Source organism: Haemorhous mexicanus, chromosome 24, assembly GCF_027477595.1.
Source record: "Haemorhous mexicanus isolate bHaeMex1 chromosome 24, bHaeMex1.pri, whole genome shotgun sequence".
NCBI classification, from domain to species: Eukaryota; Metazoa; Chordata; class Aves; order Passeriformes; family Fringillidae; genus Haemorhous; species Haemorhous mexicanus.
Genome location: NC_082364.1, coordinates 5985234 through 6009833, shown reverse-complemented (window position 1 = coordinate 6009833; position 24600 = coordinate 5985234). Strand labels below are relative to the sequence as shown.

Here is a 24600-nt window from a genome sequence, read left to right as displayed (position 1 = left end):
CCTTTGTTGCTCTAATTTCAAACAGCTCTCATGAGTCTCTCTCTGCAAACAGGCACTGCTGGCCATGAGCTGTCCACCTCCAGCCCCAGCCCTGGCTGGACAATTGCAATTTTCAGTTTGGACCCTCTAATAATGCTGCAGAGTCCTCTTTTATCCACTGAGGCAGGGCAGGCTCCAGCTTGCACAGGGAGATCCCAAAAATGACTTTCTAGGATTTGTGGGTGCTGTTTGAGTCTGTGCCTCCTGATTCCCACAGGAAGTTCCCTGTGGGCTGAACCATTTCATTTATTACCCAGTGAAACCTGGGGAAAGTGCTTTTTACTCAAGAGTGTGGAATATTTTCGTTTTCTTCCACAATTTTAGTGATTTCTGGGTTTTTTATCACTCTCTGTGCTTCCATTCTGAAAAAGGGAGAACATTTCAAGTGTTGAAGGTGTAAGAGAAGAGGATGTGACTGGGGGAGAGTCTTCAGTGCCAGGGGTGAGGGTCAGGCTGGGTTTGGGCAGACATAGAGCTGAGCTTTGAGGAAAGACAGGTTTGACCTGCAGGAAAAAATCACATCACTTTTGTTCTGGGGGGGGTGGATTTTTTTTTTTTTTTTCTCCTTTGTACATTCCTGACACCCTGATTAATTCCTGACACCCTGATTAATTCCTGACATCCTGATGCAGGAATTCAGGTTCCTGCTGTCATGTTTTCAGCAGAAGCAACCAGCACCCTCTGAAGTTCTCAGTGACAAATAAAAAGCCTGCAGAGCAGTGATTGGTGGTGGGCAGCTCTGCCAAAGCTCTCTCCCTGAGCACGTTCAGGCCGTGCTGCCCATGGGCTGAGCTCCTTTTCCACCTCTGGATGGAGGGTGAATCCTCTCTCTTCCCTCCTCCCTTGTTCCTACACGTTCCCGGGCACACACCCACTTTAACAGCCTCTGCTGGGGTGGGTGTTTGTCTGTCTCTCCCTCTGGATGCCAGCTCTGATCCCACCTGGCTCAAAAGCCTCCGTTGCAAAAGCTTTCCTTGACCAAAATCCTCTTTTGCATATTTGGGAGGGGGTGGGTTTGGCTGGCACTGATGGAGAAAGGCAGGAGGAGGCTTTGCAGAGCCTGGGGAGGTGACAAACAAAACACCAGGAGGGATTTTAAAGCTCCTCTTGGAGGAGAATTGTGCATCTCCGAAGGTGAACAGAATCCGTGTGAATGTGTCCGAGCTGAGTGGATGAGGAGAGTGTGAAAGGCTGAGTAGTGGAGATATTTGCAATGAAAGCTGGAGCGGGGCATGGCTGGATTTTCCCCTGGGAAGCAGAGCGGGGATGTGGAGGCTCCATTTGCATGGGAAGCTGCAATTGCGATGTGACAATTCCGGCGCTGGCGGTGGCAGGGGGTTGTGACATCGCTGCGGGGTTTGTCACACGCTTTCGGAGTAAACATCCACCCGATTAATTACCTGATTAATTACCCACGCCGGGACTGGCTCGGGGTCACCTGGGGTGGCTGGGAGCAGTGTCCTGAGCGGGGTGAGGCTTCACAAAGGAGCAAAACCTTCACTGGGGGAGCTGAAAATCCCCGCTGAAGGCAGGGGGGCAGAGCTGTGACAAATCCCAGCATCACTGAGGCTGGAAAAACCCCCCGAGGTCACCAGGTCCAAGCTGAGACCCATCCCCACCCTGTCCCCAGCCCAGAGCACTCAGGGCCACCTCCAGCCCTTCCTTGGGCACCTCCAGGAATTTTCAATATCTTCATTCTTCTATATATTCTATTTTATTCTATGCATTTATATTTTAAATATATTCATTATATCTCCACTATTCAGCCTTTTAAACATTCCCCACCCACTCAGCTCGGGACACATTCACACGGATTCTGTTCACCTTCAGAGATGCACAATTCTCTTCAAAGATGAGCTTTAAAATCCCTCCTGATGTTTTGTTTGTCACCTCACCAGGTGACACCTCCTTGGGCAGCTCCTTCCAGTGCCTGGGTACCCTTTCCAAGGGGAAATTCCTGCTGATGTCCACCCTGACCCTGCCCTGCTGGAATTTGGGCTGCTCCCTCTCCTCCCATCCCTGGGATGAGACCCCAAATCCTCCCCTCCTGGCAGGGAGTTTGCAGAGCCACAGGGTCCCTCCTGAGCCTCCTTTGATCCAGATTGAACCACAAGGTCCCTCCTGAGCCTTTTCTTCTCCAGATTGAACCACAAGGTCCCTCCTGAACCCCCTTTTTCTCCAAGCAGAGACACAAGGTCCCTCCTGAACCTCCTTTGCTCCAGGTGAGCCACAAGGTCCCTCCTGAGCCTCCTTTGATCCAGATTGAACCTCAAAGTTCCTCCTGAGCCTCCTTTTTCTCCAAGCAGAACCACAAGGTCCCTCCTGAGCCTCCTTCTCTCCAGGCTGAGCCCCTTCCCAGCTCCCCAGGGCTTCTCCAGCCCCTCCACCCCCCAGGTGAGGCTGACCATGGCCCTGTCCCCTCCTGTGTCATCCCCATTGTTTCATTTCCAAGAATTCCCTGGCCCTGACTCATCCCTCCTGCTGCTCCATGGTTACCTCCAAATGTTTGCCTTGGATCCAGAGCTCCCTGGCCAGGGCAGGGGTGGCGTGTTCAGACTGTTTTCACCTCCCTGAAATGTTGCACCGGGAGGAAATTCCTCCTGTGTGGGGCTGCTGGGCTGCCTCTGTCCCCCTCAGAGGGGAATCAGGACATTTTCCAGAGTTTTCACCTCTTCATGACAAGCAAACTTTTCTCCCCTGGGATGTAATTTCCTAATTTTAACGCGGTGATCAGGTGCAGTTAATTGCTGATGACTTCTCAGCTGTGTGGTCTTGAGCTGCAGGTGGTTAAAGGCGAAGGAATTATTTTAATCTGCCCGGTTTTGATGCCTTGAGGCATCTGGGGATGGGATTCGGTGCAGCCCTGAGAATCTCCCTGGGAATGATGCAGTTGAGGGCTTGATTTTTGGTGGATTTGTGGAAAGATGAGGAAGGGAAGGAGCCCTGAGCTGCTGCGGGAGGGGTTTGCTGTGTTTCACACTGAAACTGCGCCGTCGGAGCTAAAACTGCCCCGTCCGAGGCGATCTGTGCAGCAACAGTGACCTCCGCTGGGCAGGAGGAGCGGCCAGCGCGGGGGCTCCTGTTCTGCTGACCCCGCAGATCCGGGACGGAATTATCACCCAATCCCAAAGGGAATTAGCACCTAATCCCAAATGGAATTATCACCTAATCCCAAATGGAATTGGTCACCCCATCCCAAATGGAATTATCACCCCCTCCCAAATGGAATTGGTCACCCCATCCCAAATGGAATTATCACCCCATCCCAAATGGAATTATCACCTAATCCCAAATGGAATTGGTCACCCCCTCCCAAATGGAATTATCACCTAATCCCAAATGGAATTATCACCTAATCACAAATGGAATTATCACCTAATCCCAAATGGAATTGGTCACCCCATCCCAAATGGAATTATCACCTAATCCCAAATGGAATTATCACCTAATCACAAATGGAATTGGTCACCCCATCCCAAATGGAATTATCACCTAATCCCAAATGGAATTGATCACCCCCTCCCAAATGGAATTATCACCCTCTCCCAAATGGAATTGGTCACCCCATCCCAAGTGGAATTATCACCTAATCCCAAATGGAATTGGTCACCCCCTCCCAAATGGAATTATCACCCCCTCCTAAATGGAATTATCACCTAATCCCAAATGGAATTATCCTCCCTCCCAAATGGAATTATCACCCCCTCCCAAATGGAATTATCACCCTCTCCCAAATGGAAATGGTCACCCCATCCCAAATGGAATTATCACCCCCTCCCAAATGGAATTATCACCTAATCCCAAGTGGAATTGGTCACTCCATCCCAAGTGGAATTATCACTCCATCCCAAATGGAATTATCACCTAATCCCAAATGGAATTATCACCCCCTCCCAAATGGAATTATCACCCCCTCCCAAATGGAATTATCCCCCCTCCCAAATGGAATTGGTCTCCCAATCCTAAATGGAGTTTGTCACCCAATTCCAAATGGAAATGGTCACTTAATCACCAATGGAATTGATCCCCTAATCCCAAATGGAATTATGACCTCATCCCAACTGGAATTTTTCCCCCAGTCCCAACTGGAATTTTCCCCTCAGTCCCAAGGGATTTGCAGCATTTCCCAGCTTTCCAAATAACTCAGGATCAACTTTTTTATTCATCATTTTCCTGACAGAGCTTTTCACTGGTCTATGCAGAACAAACATCCAGATAAAAGTTTAAATTTGGAGGCTTAGAAGGCATGGAATGACAGAAGGAATAAATCTCATTATTACTGGAGCATTTTGATGGCTTTTCCTTCGGTTGCTCCTCATTTAATCCATTTTTTACTAAGAAAGTTTTTATTCAGACAGCAAAACAAAATTTCAGACTTTTCCCTTATTTTGTATTGTTTTTTTCTCCTCCTGATTTCCTTGCCAAGCAAACCTGTAGGAATCCTGTGAGTGCTCCCTCAGCTGATCAGTGCTGGGTTCTGCTCCCTAAAATGGGAGATGGAGAGAAAATTCAGAGGAAAATTCCTCCCTGAATCAACCCTGCTGCTGGCTGCAGCTGATGAAGCCAAACCTGCTGCTGGCTGCAGTGGGGACTTTGAGCTCTGAGAGGAATAATTTTGATTTTGTGGTGCTGGAAGGGCCGAGTGACAGAAATTGCTCTGCAATTGCAGCGTTGTGGGCTCACATCAGAGGATGGGTGGTTGGATCTGATGGGTTTGGATCAGGGAATCCTCTTTCATTTTTCTTGAGCTCTTCCTCCTTCCCCAGCTGAGTCACCCTGGCTGCAGAGGGGGAGATTTCCTGGTTCCTGCAGAGGCTGGGATGAGAATTCCATGATGAAAGTGCCCTTCCTGCAGGGCTGGAAATGGCACAGTCTGCCTCTCCACAGCAGTTACCTCCCTGCCCCTTGGAAATCAGGATTTTTTTATTTTTAGCAGCCAAGGGAGGGAGCTGAGTGGTTTCAGATGTTTCACTCTGCTGAGTCCTGGGGCTCTGTTCCTGTTAAATTTTAATGGGAGTGCTCAGAGTTCCACCTCCCCAGGACAGGGCTCAGGGATGTTTGTTCTTGGCATTATTTTTCATCCCTTCCTCCCGATGCCTCTGGAAACAAAGTGCTCTCATCCCTGAGCTCAGGAACGAGAGGTGGTGCAGGAACAGTGGTTCTGTTCCTCAGGCTGCACTGGCTGCGTGGAGGCAGACAGAAAAAATGGAATTAAACCCTTGGGGCTTCTTGGGGTTTTGCTCTCGAGGTGAAAACCAGACATTGGTGCAGAGGAATTGGCCACATCCATTTGTGTGGGCACTGGAGAGATCTGAGATTAATGTTAATTTATAATTGCAAGCTCTGAAAGGCACTGATGGTTCATCTTGCAAACAAAAAACCTTCAGCTGGGCAGTGCTGGCATCAGCTGCAGCTCCAGGGGGAAAGCATTTCCAAACTCAGCACTTTCCATTCCTTCTGAAATGCAGATTTCTATTTTTTTTTTTAGCCTACCTGAAGTGGTTTGGGAGTTTCTGTGCTGTTATTTGGGTTGAGGGAGATTGGAGCAGAAAGCACAGGGAAAAATTGCAATAATTAGGTTTGGTTTTTGAGACGTGTTGTGAAATATTTTTGTACAAATGGAACTGGATTTTAATTTGCGATGGGTGAAAAGCAAAAGCAGGTCAAGAAAATTGAGAGGAAGATAAAATAGAAATATAAAATGTTTTCTATCCCGGGTTGTGTCACTAGATGGTGCTGGGAATCAGACCAAAAAACCCTCGGCAGCAAAAAGCCCTCATCAGATTCCAAACAAGGCCAGCAAAGAGGGAAACGGAGGAGAGGGAGTGGAAATTTAATGTTGGAACAAATGTGATGTTTGAGGATGGTGTGTGAGGGCTTCCCTGGGGTTTAACATGTGCAGAACACGGCAGAAATACCATTTTCAGTGCTTTTCCCTCCTTGCAAAGCTGATGTCTCAAACACTGTGTTGGTTTCTGACGGCTCCACTGGGAGCTGGCACAAAGAGGGGGTGGAAGGACAGGGCAGAAGATGGAGCTGGGTTTGGCAAAGCTCAGGTGAGGGCTCAAAGGACTCACAGAATGCTGGGATTTAAATGAGAGAACTGCAGAACACACCAGGGCCACAGGACATGTCCCTTTTTGTGTCCCTGCAGCTCACTGGTTTGTTTTAGATCTCATTTAATTTCCATCTATGCACACCAAAACCCAGTTTCAGCAAAGCTGAGGCCAAGTCCTGGCCCAGCAGAAGATAAACTCAAATTTAGGATGCTCAGGGTTAACATTTTGGGAGCTGAAGCCACAAACCCACATCTTTTTTGGAGTCTGGGTGCTTGAGCTTCTCCATTTCCAGCTGGGTGTTTTGCAGGATCATTTCTCTGCTTTGCTGCTGCAACACAATGCCCTGGCCTGCAGCCAAGCCCAGCAGGCTCCTTCCAGCTCTTGCACAAGAGTTGTCTCCCTCAGCTCGCCATTCCTGCCCCTGGCAGCCTCCAGCTCTCGGGAGCTGCTCTCCTCTTCAGAGCCCAAAGAGTTTTTCTTGCTTTAGCTGAGTTTTTGCACGTGGGCAAAACGGGGAATTTGGGCCCTGAACACCTGGATTTTCACATTATTATTATTGTTGTTATTGTTATTTTGCAATTCCCTCCTTTCATTCATGTTGAGGTGGTGTTTGCCAGAAACTTTCTGTTTCTACAGCCAAACCCTCAGCAGAGCTCTCATCCCAAAGCAGAAATCCATGTAAGCAATGCTCCTAAATACCTGCAGTGCTCCTAAAACCCTGCAGTGCTCCTAAATACCTGCAGTGCTCCTAAAACCCTGCCATGTTCTTAATTACCTACCAGGTTCCTAAAGCCCTGCCACGTTCCTAAAGCCCTGCAAGGTTCCTAAAGCCCTGCAGTGTTCCTAAAGCCCTGCAGTGTTCCTAAAGCCCTGCCATGTTCTTAAAACCCTGCAGTGTTCCTAAATACCTGCCACGTTCCTAAATACCTGCAGTGCTCCTAAAACCCTGCAGTGCTCCCAAAACCCTGCAATGTTCTTAATTACCTGCCACGTTCCTAAAGCCCTGCCACATTCCTAAAAACCTGCCATGTTCTTAAAACCCTGCCATGTTCCTAAATACCTGCCACATTCCTAAATACCTGCAGTGTTCCCAAATACCTGCAGTGCTCCTAAAACCCTGCAAGGTTCTTAATTACCTGCAAGGTTCCTAAAGCCCTGCAAGGTTCCTAAAGCCCTGCAAGGTTCCTAAAAACCTGCCATGTTCTTAAAACCCTGCCATGTTCCTAAATACCTGCAGTGCTCCTAAAACCCTGCAAGGTTCTTAATTACCTGCAAGGTTCCTAAAGCCTTGCAAGGTTCCTAAAGCCCTGCAGTATTCCTAAAACCCTGCAGTGTTCTTAAAACCCTGCCACGTTCCTAAAGCCCTGCCACGTTCCTAAATACCTGCAGTGCTCCCAAATACCTGCAGTGCTCCTAAAACCCTGCAATGTTCTTAATTACCTGCAAGGTTCCTAAAGCCCTGCAAGGTTCCTAAAGCCCTGCAAGGTTCCTAAAGCCCTGCCACATTCCTAAATACCTGCAGTGCTCCTAAAACCCTGCAATGTTCTTAATTACCTGCCACGTTCCTAAAGCCCTGCAAGTTTCCTAAAACCCTGCAGTGTTCCTAAAACCCTGCCACGTTCCCAAAACCCTGCAGTGCTCCCAAAACCCTGCAGTGCTCCCAAATACCTGCAGTGCTCCCAAATACCTGCAGTGCCCCCAAAACCCTGCAGTGCTCCCAAATACCTGCAGTGTTCCCAAAACCCTGCAATGTTCCCAAAACCCTGCAGTGCTCCCAAAACCCTGCAGTGCTCCCAAATACCTGCAGTGTTCCCAAAACCCTGCAGTGCTCCCAAATACCTGCAGTGTTCCCAAATACTTGCAGTGTTCCCAAATACCTGCAGTGTTCCCAAATACCTGCAGTGTTCCCAAATACCTGCATGTCAGGGGCTCTGGAGCCTGGTCCCCAGCCAGGGCAGCTGAATCAAACCAGAATTAAGGTGGGCCAAATTGCACCTGCAGCATGAAAATTTGCTGATTTGGGGTTAATAATTAAAGCCATACCCAAGTGGGGAGAAGAAAATGAAGGCCCTAAATCCATTTTAGTCCCCTGAAAGTCACAAACAACAATGGGGTTTAATCTGGGGTCAGGTTTCAGAGCCCTTTCCCATCCACCCAGGTTCTGTTTCACTGCCAGTGGCCTCCATCCAAATTCCTTCAGCATCAGGGAAACAGCTCCCAGCGAGGTCACTCCATCCATGGCTGCAGAAAAATGGGGAGAAATTCTTTGATTGAGGCATAAAAATGCTGCTTATTCTGGGTGGGGTTGGACAGAGGGACAGAAAAAAGCCACAGGAAAGAAGATTTGGAGATTTGTGGGGAAAAACAGGTGAGGGCTCCCCAAAGCTGCTCCTGCAGGGATGGGAAAGGTCAGGGTTGTTGTCATTGCTTGGAAAGTTCTTGCACTTTGCCTGAAAAAGGAGTAAAATATTGTTTATTTTTATTTTATTCTTTATCCTCAACCTCAAAGAGTCACTTGGAATGGATAAATAATTTTGATTTCAAGAGAAAACACAAAGCAAACCCCCAAAAAATTTTCTGTAGAAAAGGAATTTATTGGGATTCTGGCTGAGTCTGAGAGGATGCAGCAAAGAAAAAAATCCCTGCTCTTATGGTCAATATTCAAATTATTGATACCCCAAATTAATTCTGACATTTGATCTTTGCATAATAACTCTGAGAGCAGAGCCCTGCAAAGCAACCCTGTGACACTTCTGAGCTTGCTGAGCTGCTTGATTTGTTGAATTCTGTGGATTTTATTGCCTTTTTGGTTTTCTTTGGGAATTGTGACAGCTGATATTTACCTCAAAATAAGGAAGTACATCCTGTTAATCAGCAGGGCTGAGAAATGCATTCAGAGGCATCAAATTCCTTTGGGGGGGGATCACAATCCCCAAGGGCTGTGTGTGCCCAGCTCTGTTGGGACAGAACTTTAAGAGCCAGGCCTGTGCTTCATTGAGGCCCAAAATTTAAGGAGAAACACCTCCCCAAAGCCAGATTGCTGCCCTTAACTAGATCTGTTTGACAGAAACGTGGTGATTTCTGGAGAGATTTCCTTGGGATTATTCTTGCTTTCATTTGCCTGAGCCATGAACAAATAAATGATGGCTCTGCCAGCTCTTGAGGATCAGCCTCTCTGCCCAAACCAGTCCAGCCTGGGCATTGCTTGGGTTGGTTTCTTGCCACGTGTTTGTTTTTTTTTATTATTATTATTGTTTTTATTCCTCTCGAGCACTCAGTTCCCATGAAAGTGCCAACAGCTTCCCCTCCTTGCTGGGAGTTAATATTTCATTAGCATAAATCATTCTGGGTCTTCTGCAGTCTGACCTAATTTCTCCATGGCTACAAAGCTGCATCTCATCCTTCCTTGCTGGGGAAATGCAGCACCACTTCCTCCTGCTAAATCCCTAAAATTCCTGCCTCTAAAAGATTTAACTCTTTAACTTCAGAGATTTTAGGGTTTTTTTAGCAAAATCCTTTTACCTGAGGCACAGGAAAATGGGAACAGGTTCCTGAAAACCTGAGGGTTTTAGGGCTGTGCTGGCCAGAGGATGGAAATACCCATTGAAAAAAGTATGGATGGGAAAAGAGGGTGGAAATACCCATAAAAATTATCTCCCAAAAAAACCATTTCATTCTCTTAAAAAAGTTCCTAGCTCTCCCTTCAAACCCCAGACTGAGCTGGTAAAATGAAGGAATTGCTGATTCCAGCAGGGCTTTGCAAACTGAGCCTGTGCATGGATGGAGGGCTGAATTCCTGCAGGAAGCAGCATCTTGTTCCCAAAAAAATGACATTTCTCAGCCAGCTGAGGTGAAGGGTGATGCACTTTTCTGGGACATGCAGCTGGCAGGGGGTGAGCTTGGGTAGGGAAATGAGAAAAATGCAAAAATGCAAAAATTCAGGTGTTGCTTGGAATTTGCTGCTCTTTGTTCAGGGTGAAGAGGCTGATGGAAAACACAGCTCACATGAGGGGGATTTTGGCTAAAAAAAAAATAAAAAATAAAGGCAAAGAATTCAATATTTACCCAGTGAGGGAAATGCCAATTGCCAGATTAAATATGAAGGCTCTTTGTTATCATTCCTATGATTCCAGGACAAAAAATCAGAGCTGAAGGAGGAGCAAATACCTGGGACAGAGCCAGGAGGGGTTTGCCCACCTGGAGAGCAGCGACCCCAGGAGCACTGGGGTTCTTTCCACCCTTCCCACCCCAGCTCTGGCCTGCTCCAGGTCCAGTTTTATCTGGGATTTATGCCCAAGAACCACCACAACCCAAAGGTTTTTTCCCAGTGTCCAACAAGAGCCCCAGGGAGTGCTGGGTGCTCTGAATTTTATTGAATTTATTGGCAGGGATGGTCAGACATGGAAAACAAGGCCACAATGCATATAATTATCTGAAATATTTAAAAATCCCCCATCTGATCCTCAAAACCAGCCTCAAATTGCCTATTTTTATATTACAGTATTATAATTATTGAATTTATTGGCAGGGATGGTCAAACATGGAAAACAAGGCCATAAAGCATATAATTATCTGAAATATTTAAAAATCCCCAATCTGATCCTCAACAACATCCTCAAATTGCCTATTTTTATATTATAGTATTGCAATTATTGAATTTATTGGCAGGGATGGTCAGACATGGAAAACAAGGCCACAATGCATATAATTATCTGAAATATTTAAAAATCCCCAATCTGATCTTCAACAATTGCCTCGAATTGCCCATTTTTATTACAATTATTGAATTTATTGAATTTATTGGCAGGGATGGTCAGACATGGAAAACAAGGCCACAAAGAATATAATTATCTGAATTATTTAAAAATCCCCAATCTGATCTTCAACAACTGCCTTGAATTGCCTATTTTGATATTATTAAATTGAATTTATTGAATTTAATTAATCTAAATTTATAGCATATATTAAATATAAAGAATTTGCATTTCATTGTTATGATCCAGTGGAGAGTCACCAAATTAATGAATCCTGCCTTGAGATTAGCAGGATTAAATAAACCTCAGTGTTTCTCATGTTTGTAATCTATTCTTGAACCTCAAACACACTCGAGCTCGTGTTTGCCAGTCCTTCCCTGCAGCTGAGGTCCCTGGATTTGCCTTTTTTTATAAATTAATCACAGCAATACTCTCACCCACTCCATTGCAGGTGCTGCTTCTTGAAGAGAAATGTTAAATGTCAAAAATTTGAAAATAAACCAGAACAGTTGGAAGGGAGGGGGGAAGGAGGAAAAAAAAAAAATAAATGAAAAATCTTGGCACCCCAGAGCTGGCACTGGAGTAGCACAGAGGTATTTCAATTTTTCACCCACTTCTCTCAGAGAGTTGGTAATTTGCTCCTGATTGAGCAAATCCTACTTTTCCTGCAGGACAAGAGGATTTCAGGTGAGTCAGGAGCTGCTCCTGCCTGGAGCCACCTCCAAAGGGTCAGGAAAAAGGAATGGTCCCAACAACCCAGAAAAATGCCCATGAGGCAGGTCCTGTCCTGCCTGGCTGAGCCTGGGCAGGCTGAGCTCCCTCCCTGTGCTTTAACAGGGGGAATGTGTGGGTAAAAGCCCTAAAATTGGATTATTTGCTGTTTTCTCTGTTTCCTGGAGCTGTGTGGATATTATGGGATGTTTGATTCACTCAGAAAACACAGGGCAGAGCCAAAGGCTCCTCTGATCTGGGAGCTGCTGCTGGAGAGGAATTCCAGGTAGAGCCTTGAAATGAAGGTTAATTAATAAATTAAATTCCTCCTGACCAATCCCTGGGGCCCAGCCGTGCCTGGCTCTGTCTTTTCCCAAATCTTAGAGATTTCCACTTTAAAAGTAGCCAGGGCAGGACATCAGCCAGGAGCCTCCACAGAGGATGGGGAGCAGCACTTTGAGGTTTTTTGATTTTAATTAGCTCACTGCCTAACGAGGAGGAGCTTTGGGAGGTGGCACCTGGCTGGAATCTCTGTGTGTGCCTGCAGCCACAGCCAGGGCAGGGCAGCCTTCCTCCATCCCACACTGAGTCCTGCCCAGCCTTCCTGGAGATGCAGAAATGGCATTTGGGGACTTTAAACAGGGTTTGGTGATTTTTAAACAGGGTTTGGTGCCTTTGAAATAGAATTTTGTGCCTTTCAAATAGGGTTTGGTGCTTTTTACATAGCATTTGGTGCCTTTCAAATACAATTTGGTGATTTTCAAATGGGATTTGGTGCCTTTTAAATAGAATTTGGTGCCTTTTAAATAGCATTTGGTGCCTTTCAAACAGGATTTTGTGCCTTTCAAATCGGGTTTGATGCCTTTCAAATAGAATTTGGTGCCTTTGAAATAGAATTTGGGGCCTTTCAAATAGAATTTGGGGCCTTTGAAATAGAATTTTGTGCATTTTAAGTAGGATTTTGTGCCTTTCAAATAGAATTTGGTGATTTTAAATAGGATTTGGTGCCTTTCAAATAGGGTTTGTTGCATTTCAAATAGAATTTGGTGCATTTTAAGTAGAATTTTGTGCCTTTGAAATAGGATTTGGTGCTTTTTAAGCAGGGTTTGGTGCCTTTCAGTCTCTCTGTTGCTGGAAGCACCCACAGCAGCACTGACTCTTCCTGAAGGGCTGCAGGATGGAGTTTGTTGGGTTAAAATGCACCAAAAATGAGCTCTGAGGTCTCTGTGGAAAGGAATCATCTCTGTCCCAGGAGCAAACTGATTTTAAAGCTTTGGGTGTCTGGTTGGATAGTGTTGTTGTGTGAGTAAATAATTTCATTTTCTGATACCTCATAAGGGATTGGTTCTCACAAAAAGCAGAATTTTTGCTTCCTGAGTCCTGAGATTTTTGGGGAGATGTTAAAGTCCATGACAGAATTTTGAAAAGATGAGGATAATTAGCAAAATCCATTTTCACCAAGGTGGGAACAGCAGGGACCCTTCACCCCTGAGCCCTGACCTGGCTGCTCTGTCACTTTGGGCTTGGCTGGCTTGATTTGGTTTATTTGAATTGGTTTTTGTTGGGTTGTTGTTTATTTTTTTCAGACAGAAAAATCCAAAAGCTCATTCATTTTCTGAGCATTTAATGGCAGGATGGGATTTACTGCTGGGCTTTGGCTCTTTCTGCCTGACTGAAAAATCTGAAATGTTCCATTTGCTGAGGCTGCTGAGAAAACCCATCGAGGGCTGGGAGGGAAACTGAAAAACAACAATTTTCCTCAGATGCAAACATTCAGCACCTTAGCTCGTTTGTGTGTTGGCTCCTGGAGTTTCATTTAGAAGTTGCAAAGCCAGAGGAAACATCAGAATAAATGAGTCACAATGTTTTTACAATATCAAGAGGTTTAGCAGGGAAATTCCACCTTTGCCTCGCCCGCAGCAGCTGCTGGTTGAAGCAGCACAATCTGAGTTGGTTGGGTTTGGTTTGTGTTGGTTTTTATTTCTTTTTTTTCCTCTGATGTTATCAGAACAGAAAGCTGCATGCAGATAATGCAGATATCAGTGTCCTGACCCTGCACCTCCCAAAGGCATGATTAATGAATTAATTACTGCTGGAAACAGGGGGAGTTTCTTTGGCTGCCTGTCAGGATTGAGGGGATTTTCCCCTTTTCCATGGGAGGAAAGGCTGCTCTGCCCCAGCCTCTCTGCAGGTCAGGTGCTGTTTGCATGACAGGCATGGAAAATTGGGGTTCTTGGCAAATTCTCCCCAAAAAAATCTGATTTTTTTTACCTGAATTTATGCACTTGTGATGCACTGAACTCCCTGCCTGCACCTGGGAGGGAATAAATGATTTTAACATTGTTTAAGGTGTGATCCAAACCACGGAAAATTCTGCCCTTCTGTAAAGAGGAAAACACCTTAAAATGTATTTTTTGGAACTCACCTGGTCTTGTTTAATAGGAAAGGCAAAATACTCCAAAAAACAGCCACAACTATGTCTAAATATTTGGGTTTAGGTCTCCCAAAATGTGACATTTGCAGTTACAACCAGTGCTGGTAGAAAAGTGTTCAGGTCACAGCATCATCCCCAGAGAATCCGGGTTCCAGGGGAAATCTCAGATTTTTATTGGGTGTTGGTAATTTTCAGTGGCTGAATCACAAGGAAAAAAAATCTCATTTTTAATGCCTGCAGAGTTTATTTCCACTTTTGCCCAGGTGCATTTTAATTTCCCCTAATTTTCTGGCATCCCTGTAAATCTGACATGTTCTAGAGCCTGGAAAGGCAGAAGGGATTCCTGCAATTCGTTTTTTTTTTTTTGTTAGAAATGATGTTTTCTAGTGAGGGAAAAAAAAGGAAATAATTTAAACCAGTCTTGTTTAATTGGGTTTTAATTTTGTTCCAGTCTTGTTTAATTGGGTTTTTTCCTTATTCAGCATTTTGTGTGAAGGGAAATCCCCAAATTCTCCTTGCAGAACTTGTGTATTGCAACCAAAAATCCACCTGAGAGTGCAAATGAGCATTTAACCCTGACAGCCACAGCCAAACGCTCATTTATACCTCCCAATGAGGCAATAATTGAATTTATTCTGATTTTTTTTTGAGATTTGGGTCAGCCAGGGTTGCAGGAAGGAGAGCAGGAGCTGGGTGAATTCTGGCAGCCCCAGCTCACCTTGCAGGTGAGGATTCCTGAGGCCAGACTCCCTGGCAGGGCAAACTTCCCTCATTAGCCTTTCCCTGGCTCAAAGCACCTTCAGAGGTGAAATTGTGTGGAAAATAAATAACTGCAGAGCGTGCAGAGCTGCTGACAGGTGAACAAAGGGGAGAATTAAATGGAAAATTAAATGCCTTCGTTGGTTCTCGCAGCAGAATCACCAAGTTCAGCTCTGGCTGGTTTCTCTACCTCGATTAAACACAATTAAAAGTCACCCAGTGAGAGCTCCAGACACTGAGAGTGGGGAATTTTCACAGCTGAGTCCTCCAGAGGGAAAACTCTTATTTTTTCCCCTTTATTTTTATCATTTTTGTGCATCTGGGGTAGAAGAAAACACCTTAATCTCTCTCTGCACTGCAGGAGAGGAGGGAAATTATCCAAAAATCTCCAGGATGGTTAGGGAGCAATCAGAATTTGAAGTGGGAATGTCTGGTTTGAGAGTTTTTCTCAAATCCATTCTTTGCTGCTGGTGCTACTGCCATGACCATGAAACTTTCAAACATCTGTGGTTTAGATCTCCTTTTTTTTTTTTTAAAGAAAATTTGGGTTCAAGAAAAAGTTTGCAGGCAGAGCTGGCTAACAGAAAATTCATCTGCAAATGGAATTTCTGCTTCATGGGGTATTTTATACAAAGTGTGATAAATCTGTGAGTCCTGAGCAAAAACCAGAGCAGAATTCTCTGTTTGCCCCGGGGTGCTGCTCTCACATCGCATCTTCCCCCCTCCTGCCCTTTCCTTTTTTAAAACCGTGATTTACTGGGTGGAATGAGGGGGGAGAGGTTGGTTCTGATTTATTTTTTTGAGCTTTTTTCCCTGATTTTACCACTTAATGGGCGGCGGCAGGGAGGGCACCAGCAGGTGGCAGCTTCAGCCAAGGAATGCAATTCTGGTCAGCTAAATAAATTTATCTACCAATATATAAATGCTGGCTGCAAAACTGCTGGTTTTAGCTAAATCCTGGCTTTTGCTTGAGCTTTGGGGTTTGGTATTTGTCGTTTGGAGTTTTTATTGTTTGTGCTGGAGTTTGGGGACAGTGACAGTGAGGAGGAGGAGGAGGTGGCTCTGGGGTCACGGGGATGCTCTGGCTCAGTGCTGGCTGTGGGTTCGGCCTCCCAGGGATTATTTGTGGCAGAAAATCGAGCAGGGAGCCTTAAATGCTGTTCAAACCTCTGCCCCAAGGCTGGGCTGGCTCGGGGCCCCTCTGAGCTGAGAGCTCTGCCCTGCAGGAACTGCAGATCCCATTTCACATTTCTGCTCGGAGCAGGAGCTGTGTCAAACACCAAAATCTCTCTGGCCCCATTCCCTTTTCCCCCTGACCTTGGCAGGAGCTGTGTCAAACACTAAAATCCCCTCATTCCCTTCTCCCTCTGACCATGGCAGGAGCTGTGTCAAACACCAAAATCCCTCTGGCCCCATTCCCTTCTCCCCCTGACCATGGCAGGAGCTGTGTCAAACACCAAAATCACCTCGTGCCCTTCTCCCTCTGACCTTGGCAGGAGCTGTGTCAAACACCAAAATCCCCTCGTTCCCTTTTCCCTCAGACCATGGCAGGAGCTGTGTCAAACACCAAAATCCCTCTGGCCCCATTCCCTTCTCCCTCTGACCATGGCAGGAGCTGTGACAAACACCAAAATCCCTCTGGCCCCATTCCCTTCTCCCTCTGACCATGGCAGGAGCTGTGTCAAACACCAAAATCCCTCTGGCCCCATTCCCTTCTCCCCCTGACCATGGCAGGAGCTCTGTCAAACACCAAAATCCCCTTGTGCCCTTCTCCCTCTGACCATGGCAGGAGCTGTGTCAAACACCAACATCCCCCTGGCCCCATTCCCTTCTCCCCCTGACCTTGGCAGGAGCTGTGTCAAACACCAAAATCCCCTTGTGCCCTTCTCCCCCTGACCATGGCAGGAGCTGTGTCAAACACCAAAATCCCCCTGGCCCCATTCCCTTCTCCCTCTGACCATGGCAGGAGCTGTGTCAAACACCAAAATCCCCTCGTGCCCCATTCCCTTCTCCCTCTGACCTTGGCAGGAGCTGTGTCAAACACCAAAATCCCCTTGTTCCCTTCTCCCTCTGACCATGGCAGGAGCTGTGTCAAACACCAAAATCACCTGGTGCCCTTCTCCCCCTGACCATGGCAGGAGCTGTGTCAAACACCAAAATCCCCTGGTGCCCTTCTCCCCCTGACCATGGCAGGGCAGAGGAGTTGGTGACTGAAGGGGCTGGGGCTGCTGTGGGTGCCAGGAATTGGCTGCTCTGATCAAACACTGCAGCAGCAGCAGCAGGGATGGCAGGGAACACACCACGGAGTGAGGGAAACACCACGGAGTGAGTAAATCACAGTGCAGTGAGTAAAACACCACGGAGTGAGTAAAACATAATACAGGGAGTAAAACACCACGGAGTGAGTAAAACACAATACAGGGAGTAAAACACCACGGAGTGAGTAAATCACAATGCACTGAGTGAAACTGTGCAGTGAGTCAATCACTGTGCAGTGAGTAAAACACTGTGCAGTGAGTAAAACACCGTGCAGTGAGTAAATCATCATGGAGTGAGGGAAACACCACGGAGTGAGTAAATCACAATGCAGTGAGTAAAACACCATGGAGTGAGTACATCACCACGGAGTGAGTAAATCACAATTCAGTGAGTAAAACACTGTGCAGTGAGTAAATCACCATGGAGTGAGTAAAACACCGTGCAGTGAGTAAATCACAATTCAGTGAGTAAATCACAATTCAGTGAGTAAATCACAATTCAGTGAGTAAATCACCGTGCAGTGAGTAAAACACCACGGAGTGAGTAAATCACAGTGCAGTGAGTAAATCACAATGCAGTGAGTAAAACACTGTGCAGTGTCACTCACAATTCAGTGAGTAAAACACTGTGCAGTGAGTAAATCACAGTGCAGTGAGTAAATCACAATGCAGTGAGTAAAACACCATGGAGTGAGTAAAACACCACGGAGTAAGTAAATCACAGTGCAGTGAGTAAATCACAATGCAGTGAGTAAAACACTGTGCAGTGTCAATCACAATTCAGTGAGTAAAACACCGTGCAGTGAGTCAATCACAATTCAGTGAGTAAAACACAATGCAGTGAGTAAATCACAATTCAGTGAGTAAAACACAATTCAGTGAGTAAATCACAATTCAGTGAGTAAAACACTGTGCAGTGAGTAAAACACTGTGCAGTGAGTCAATCACAATGCAGTGAGCAAAACACCGTGCAGTGAGTAAATCGCAATTCAGTGAGTAAATCACCATGGAGTGAGTCAATCACAATGCAGTGAGTAAGACACCACAGAGTGAGTAAATCACAAAACTTTTCCCATTTCCCCTCTCCCCCAGCTTCCAAACGCAGCCTTGGTGGACTAAGCAGAGGATAAATCTGCGAGCTGAGCTCTGGGGTCAGCCCCACAGGCAGAGCTGTCCAAGCCCTCACACCCCTCACTCCTGGGAAAAGTAAACCTGCCCAGCCTGCAGCAGCAGCTGCACCCTCAGGGGGCTTTCCCAGAGGTTTGGAGGAGACCACGGGAAAGTAAATGACACCAGGGGAGCTGCTGTGTACACTCCGAGCTCCCCATTGTTCTCTGCCCACCCCTGTGCAGGGATCTGGGGCAAGGCAGGCAGGAGATGCTGCCAAAGCTGCTGGGTCCTGTCCCCCCCCAAAACCCTCAGAGTGCTCTCAGTGTGATTGCTCTGCAGGAGGTGCCAGACAGAGGGGATTGGGCTTTGCTCGTGACTCGGTTTGGGTTTGAGCTTTTGCCTTGGTGGCAGAGTCAAGGCTCGTGTGCTCAGTGAAGCAGCTTGATTTTCTGAGCTGAGAGTGAAATGTGAAGCACCTTTGGCTTGAGGAAATGTGGCACGGCCCAAGGGCTGCTTTGGCTGGGTGAAAACCAGAGTTTGTGGCATCCAGAGCAGCAGAACATGAGCAAAAACCATCCTCAGTGCCACGAGAGGTCAAAATCTTCCTGAAAGAGCCTTTGCTGCTGCCCAGCCTTTTGCCCTGAGTTTGCTTTTGCCCTGATTTTGGCAAGTCTGAGCCAGTTTTGGCAAGTCTGAGCCAGTTTTGGCAAGTCTGAGCCAGTTTTGGCAAGCCTGGGCAATACCTGAGTGTGGAAGGAGGTGCTGGAGCCCCCGGATTGCTGTGCTGAGCTGGGCACAGGGCTCGGCTGAGTGTGGCTTTTCTGGAAAGGCTTGAGATGGGTTTGTTGCAGTGTGTGAGCTCTGAAAAGCCCTCCCAGGACTCGCCCTGGTGTGCATCCCGTCAGAGGTGCCTTTCTCAGAAGCCAAATTCATGTCAGCAGTAACAGGAATTTGGATTGAAAGCCTCTTCTGCGAATGGTGAATGTGGGGCGTGAGAAGCAGCCCTGAGCTCGTGTTACACCTGCCCTGCCCTCCAGTCCTGCTCTGAGAGGAGAAAGAAGCCATCAAAAACCCCTTGAAATCCTGCTGGGCTTTGGCAGACTCGGCCAAAGGAGGGAGCAAAGTTTTTTTGGGCAAAAAAATCTTCCGTGCCCTCAGTGCAGGACGGGCCAAGCCTGCGAGCCCAGAGGGAAGGTGGAACTTTGGGCTGGGTTTATTTCCCACCTGGGCTAACCCCAGGCTCCCCTCAGGACTCACCCTGGCAGCTCCCAGAGCCGTTCCAGTGACAGCTTTAATCCTGTTTTCCCTCAGGGAATGGTTTGTGATTGATTTCTGTCACTTCTGCTGGGTTTGGGGGCAGCTCTGTGCCCATCCCAGCAGATCCTTCAGGATGGGGGCTCTGCCCCGTGTCTGGGGCTGGGCAAGGCTCTGGAAGCCAGAAAAGCACCAGGGGGATGCTGCTGTAGGTGGGGAACCTACAGAGATGCTGCTGCCCCTTCTCCTCTCAGCCCAGGTGCTTTGGGAGCCTCTGAGGGAATCACAAAATTCATTTTGAGAGAGCCCTGAGGCCGTGCTGGGCTTGGGCTGGGAGGGCAGCAGGAGGGGAGAGGAGAGGGCAGGGCTGAGAGGAGGGGTGGTCACAGCCAACAGTGTCAGAAATATTTCAATCTTCTTACATATTTCAATATTCTTAAATATTTCTCTCTTCATAAATATTTCTATGTTCTTAAGCATTTGTATGTTCTTGAATCTTTAGGAAGTGCTGGGGTGGTTCTGTGTCTGTCTGGGCTCTTTTGGAGGGGGTGAAGCAATCACCCCCTTAATATTTAAACATTCTTAAATATTTTTATGTCCTTAAATCTTTAAGAAGTGCTGGGGTGGTTCTGTGTTCATCTGGGTTTTTTTGGGGGCGGTGAGCTGGTGGCATCTTGGAGCTCAGGGATGGACCAGATCATTTCCTAAGGATAAAAAATCCTGGGAAAAGCTCTTCTGGTTCTTGGGGTGTGTTAAAAACCCCACAAGAACTTGCTGATGGGAAATTCTCACCTCTCTAAGTGCAGACAAATATGGTTGAGTTGGGTATTTTTTATTTTCTCTTTACTCCAGAGCTCCAGAATTTTCTTGAGGAAAATCTCACTTCTCTTTACTCCAGAATTTTCTTGAGGATGTCTTCACTCAGACAGAGTTCTGAAGAGTTTCCCCCTTAAAAATTCATATTATTTCCTTTGTGCCTGACGTGAGGGACAGTTAATTGTGTGAAAAGATCCATGTATAACCCTGGAGGGGACGTGGAATGGGCCAGGAGCAGGTCCTGGCTGCCTGAGAGGGCTCTGGTGGTTTATTCTACCCCAGGATTTCATCTCCAGTGCTGAGCACACCCCGGGGCTGCATCATTTGTTCCTTATCAGAGCTGAGGAATGAATCAGAACTCCTTTCAGAGGGTGCAGTGGGAGGTGTGAGGCTGATATCGATATTAAAAAACGAAAGAAGAAGAAGAAAAAAACCCAACAAAATTGAGTTTGTTGCAGCTCGTTGCAATGTTAATTGTGGGACTGGAAAAAAGGGTGAAGCTCCTCTTGGGAAGCTCAGGATCAGCAGGACCTGGCTCACAAGGCTCCTCCAGAATTTGGCCTCGGCTCCTGGCCCTAGTACAGATTTCTGGGGTGACTTTGAGCAAAGCAATTTTGCTGTCTGATCTCCTCATCAGCTCCAGAGTGGCTCAGTCCTGCTCTGAGTCCTGCCAGGAGAGCTGAGGGGTGGGATTTGGGGTTTGGGAATCCAGCAGGGCACAGGGATGTTCCTAAATCAGGGAGTGGGATTTACGTGGAGCACGCCCAGCCTCTCTGAGCTCTGCCTCTGGCTGGCTCCCTGCAATATTTTCCCTTTCAATATCAAGCTACAAAGTGAAGACACAGATTGTAGAATTTGTGATCTGAAATAACAAATCTTTCCCAGTCTCATGTCAGATTTGGTTGCCTTAAATGAGACTCAGATTTCCATTTCCTCCATTCTCTCTCTTGATTAGGAAGGGAGTATGAGAACCTGTTCTAGGCATGGCTGTCCTCTAAACCCATCCAAAGATCAATTTAGCTTTTGTGTTCTCAAAGGTAAATGTTTGTGCGTGCAGACCACAAAGCTTTCTGAAATACCAAACTACTCCTCGTGTACTCCTACCTCTCAGAAGGATTGAAATGTTAATATTGACTTGCTTAAAAACAAAGGAGAATAAACCCCACGCCCCACAACAACAACAGAACCCAACACTTCTGTCAACAGCATTAATCCACCTTGGGGAGAAAATCACAGATTCCCTGGAGCTGGGCTGGTGAGACAACATCAGAGAGGTGAGGGAGGGAATTAAAGCTCAGGTGAATTGAAGCTCAGGTTCAATTGACAGAAATTCACTGGGATATTTCTATTTGTCACTCAAAATTCCTGCAGGGCCAGACCAGACCCAGCAGGGCCAGCTCTTGGTTTTAGTTCCCCTTAAGAGCAGCATCAGCTCAGAGAATAAACACGTTTTTTGCAGAGAGCTTAGCTGCAAGATCACCAAAAATCTGCTTTTTCTCCATGACTTCACCCTTCATCTGCACTGCTGTGCTGAGGAGAGAGAGGCAGGGGCAGGAGGGATGGGGGTGGAGGGAGGGTTTGCCATGGAAAAAAGGGAAGGATGGATGGGCTGCAAGAGTTTTGAGGCTCCAGACTTATTTATAGACCTAAGGTTGATAGTTTATAATCATTCACCTTCACATTTATAAGCCTGAATCATGAATTGCAGACTTTGCAGAGGAAGAGGCAAATATGATGGTTTTGATCTTTCTCTCTGCTTTTGTCTCTTCTTTTGCACCTCGTCAATAAATGGTGCTTAACTAAATTGCATTTATAAAATGCATTAAAGGAGGAAAAATTCCTATTTTTCCTTTGCTTGGTGTGGGGTGATGTGGCCCTTCATATCTTAATGTACAATTGAAGTTACTTTTTGGAGAGCGATTCTTTGTTAAGCACTTCAAAAGTTAATCTAGAAACCATGTGTAAAATATGGAAATGGAGGATTATCAGCCACCAAAACAGTTTTATCTGAGGAAAACATGCCCCTTTTCTGCAACTTCCTCATTTGAGATGTTTATTACAATAAGACTTTATCTGCCTGGCTCTGTATTTTTAAAGTATCGGTGTAAAGACCTGAAAACCGGTTTAATCCTGAGTTATTTAATGTTACCCACAGCTTTTCTAAGCTCAATTAAAGCCCAGTTAAGGGCAGGATGATAAGCTCATATAGATTCTTTTCCTATGAGTCTGTGTATTTACTCTGGGCTCTGAAGCAATCTGCCTTCAGCTGCACTCAGAGCTGCTGTGTACAAAGCCCAGCCTGTGCTGCTGCTGCTCTGCAGAGCCCAGGTGTGCACTGAGGGGGGAAAACCAGCCCAGAGTCCTGCCCCAGCCCTTGAATTCAGGCTCTGGCCAGCTAGGAGGAAAAGAAAGGGATCTGGTAAATAGCAAAAGCAATAAATGTGCTGTGACCATGTTTGCAGGGGTCCCAGGATGAGGGAAGAGATGAGAAAGTTGGCTCTGTGTTCAGAAGGCTGATTTATTATTTTATGATATATATTATATTAAAACTATACTAAAAGAGCAGAAGAAAGGATTCCATCAGAAGGCTGGCTGAGAATAGAGAAGGAATGAATGACAAAGGTTTGTCTGTGACCCAGACAGTCTGGACAGCTGGGCTGGGATTGGCCATTGATCAGAAACAACCACAGAGACCAATCCCAGCTCCAGCTGCTGCACCCCACAGCAGCAGATAAGAATTGTTTGCAGTTTGTTCCTGAGGCCTCTCAGCTTCTCAGGAGGGAAAATCCTGAGGAAAGGATTTTTCACAAAACATGTTGGTGGCAATGTACCAGTGTGAGAGAGAGCAGCTCTGCCTGGTCAGACCCTGCTGGCTGATGAGTGCCTTGTGCTCCGTGCAGCTCCTGAGGGTTCCAGGCACAGAGAGCTCAGCACTGACAAACGCTGCCACTGAGATTCTCCTCCCCACACAACCCCTCCAACAAGCACAGAGGATTGCACTGAAATCTTTAAAGCAGCACTGCAGCTAGGGAACAAGGAAAGCAAAAGGAAATGGGGACAAAGATGTTCTTGCATCTGTGGTCAGGCTTCCATCCTGGGCTTTGCTCTGTCCCAGCAGCTCTGGGCTGTCCAAATCCAGGCCTTTCCACAAGGAAATTCCAGCAGAGAACACGTCAAACCCCCCTAAATTTTGCTCCAGCCAAGCTCCAGAAGTTCCCCCAGTGCTCCCTGGCACTGCCCTGTCCTTCAGGGCCCTGGCTTGCAGCTTGAATTTGCCAGGAGGAGATTGTGCTGCTGCATTGTCTTGATTCTACACGTGCAGGAGCTTTCTGGAACGGAGTTTCATTAGGCTGGGGAGAAACACAACGTGGATATCTCACAGATAGGAGAGCCCACGGCTCCTTTGTGCCCTGCAGGGGCTGAAATGCCAGAGAAACCAACCTCAAGCTTTTCCTGGCTCTGCTGGGAGCTCAGGCCCAGCCTGGCTGTCTGGTTTTGCAGTATCAGCTGTTACTAAGCACTTCAGCAGCAGGGAGGATGTCCCAGCGTGGGGCTGGTGCTCAGCAATAATTCAGATATGCAAAACGTGGCTGAACAATGCCCTGGTGCCTGAGAGCAGAGCAGCTCGGGGCTGCTTGGAGGGCAGACGTGCACATCCCTCAATTCTTTCCACTCCACTTGCTCTGGGGTTTGCTTCTTGTTTGGGTTTTGGACAAGTCTTTGAAGTAGAGTGGGTGCAATTGAGTGTTCACCTGATTAATCTGTGTCAATGCAGTTTGGTGTGTCGTGGGGTGGTTCACAGAAGGGATCTGTTCCCCAGAGCTGCCTGAAACACCTGGAAACATAAAATTCCTTTAGCAGAATCCTGGCCAAAAACCCCACCAGACCCTGCTTTGCTCTTTTTATGGGAAGGGAAATTTGGGAGAGCAAAGTTTTGGGGAATGATTAAAAAACTGAACAGCAACGTGGGAATGCCAAGATCCTGACCTGACTGTGCAACTCCAACAAACATTTCTCTGGGAATGAAGCTCCTAAGTCAGTGTTAATTGTGAAATTGATCCCAAATTGATTTTTAGAGAGAAGAGGGTTGTGTTCATGGTGTCATTAATGCCAAGAAGTTCTCCAGGTTCCCGTGGCCTTCCTCCAGCTTTGCAGGCTCTTTTGGAAGGGCTGCTCCTCCCTGGGTAGGAAGAGTTGTATTTTGATAAAAACAAAACAGAAAAAAAAAAGGGGTTTCTTTTTTAAAAGAAGGACGCCCTGGCTTAATGGGGCTTGAAGTGTTTACAGGTGTTTCCTCACAAGTTCAAATTTAGTGGCCCCAGGGAGTTGAGATTCTCACAAGGCAGGAGCAAACACTCCAATTCTGGGGTTTAGAAGGGTTGCACATTTAAAGGGCCAGGCTGGCA

General features: G+C 46.7%; 1 protein-coding gene across 1 annotated transcript in view; it reads right to left on the bottom strand.

Moving 5' to 3' along the window:
• The window catches only part of SIK2 (salt inducible kinase 2), a 244066-nt gene that overhangs the window by 121009 nt on the left and 98457 nt on the right, over positions 1 to 24600 (bottom strand). The gene's annotated exons all lie outside the window — the stretch shown is intronic.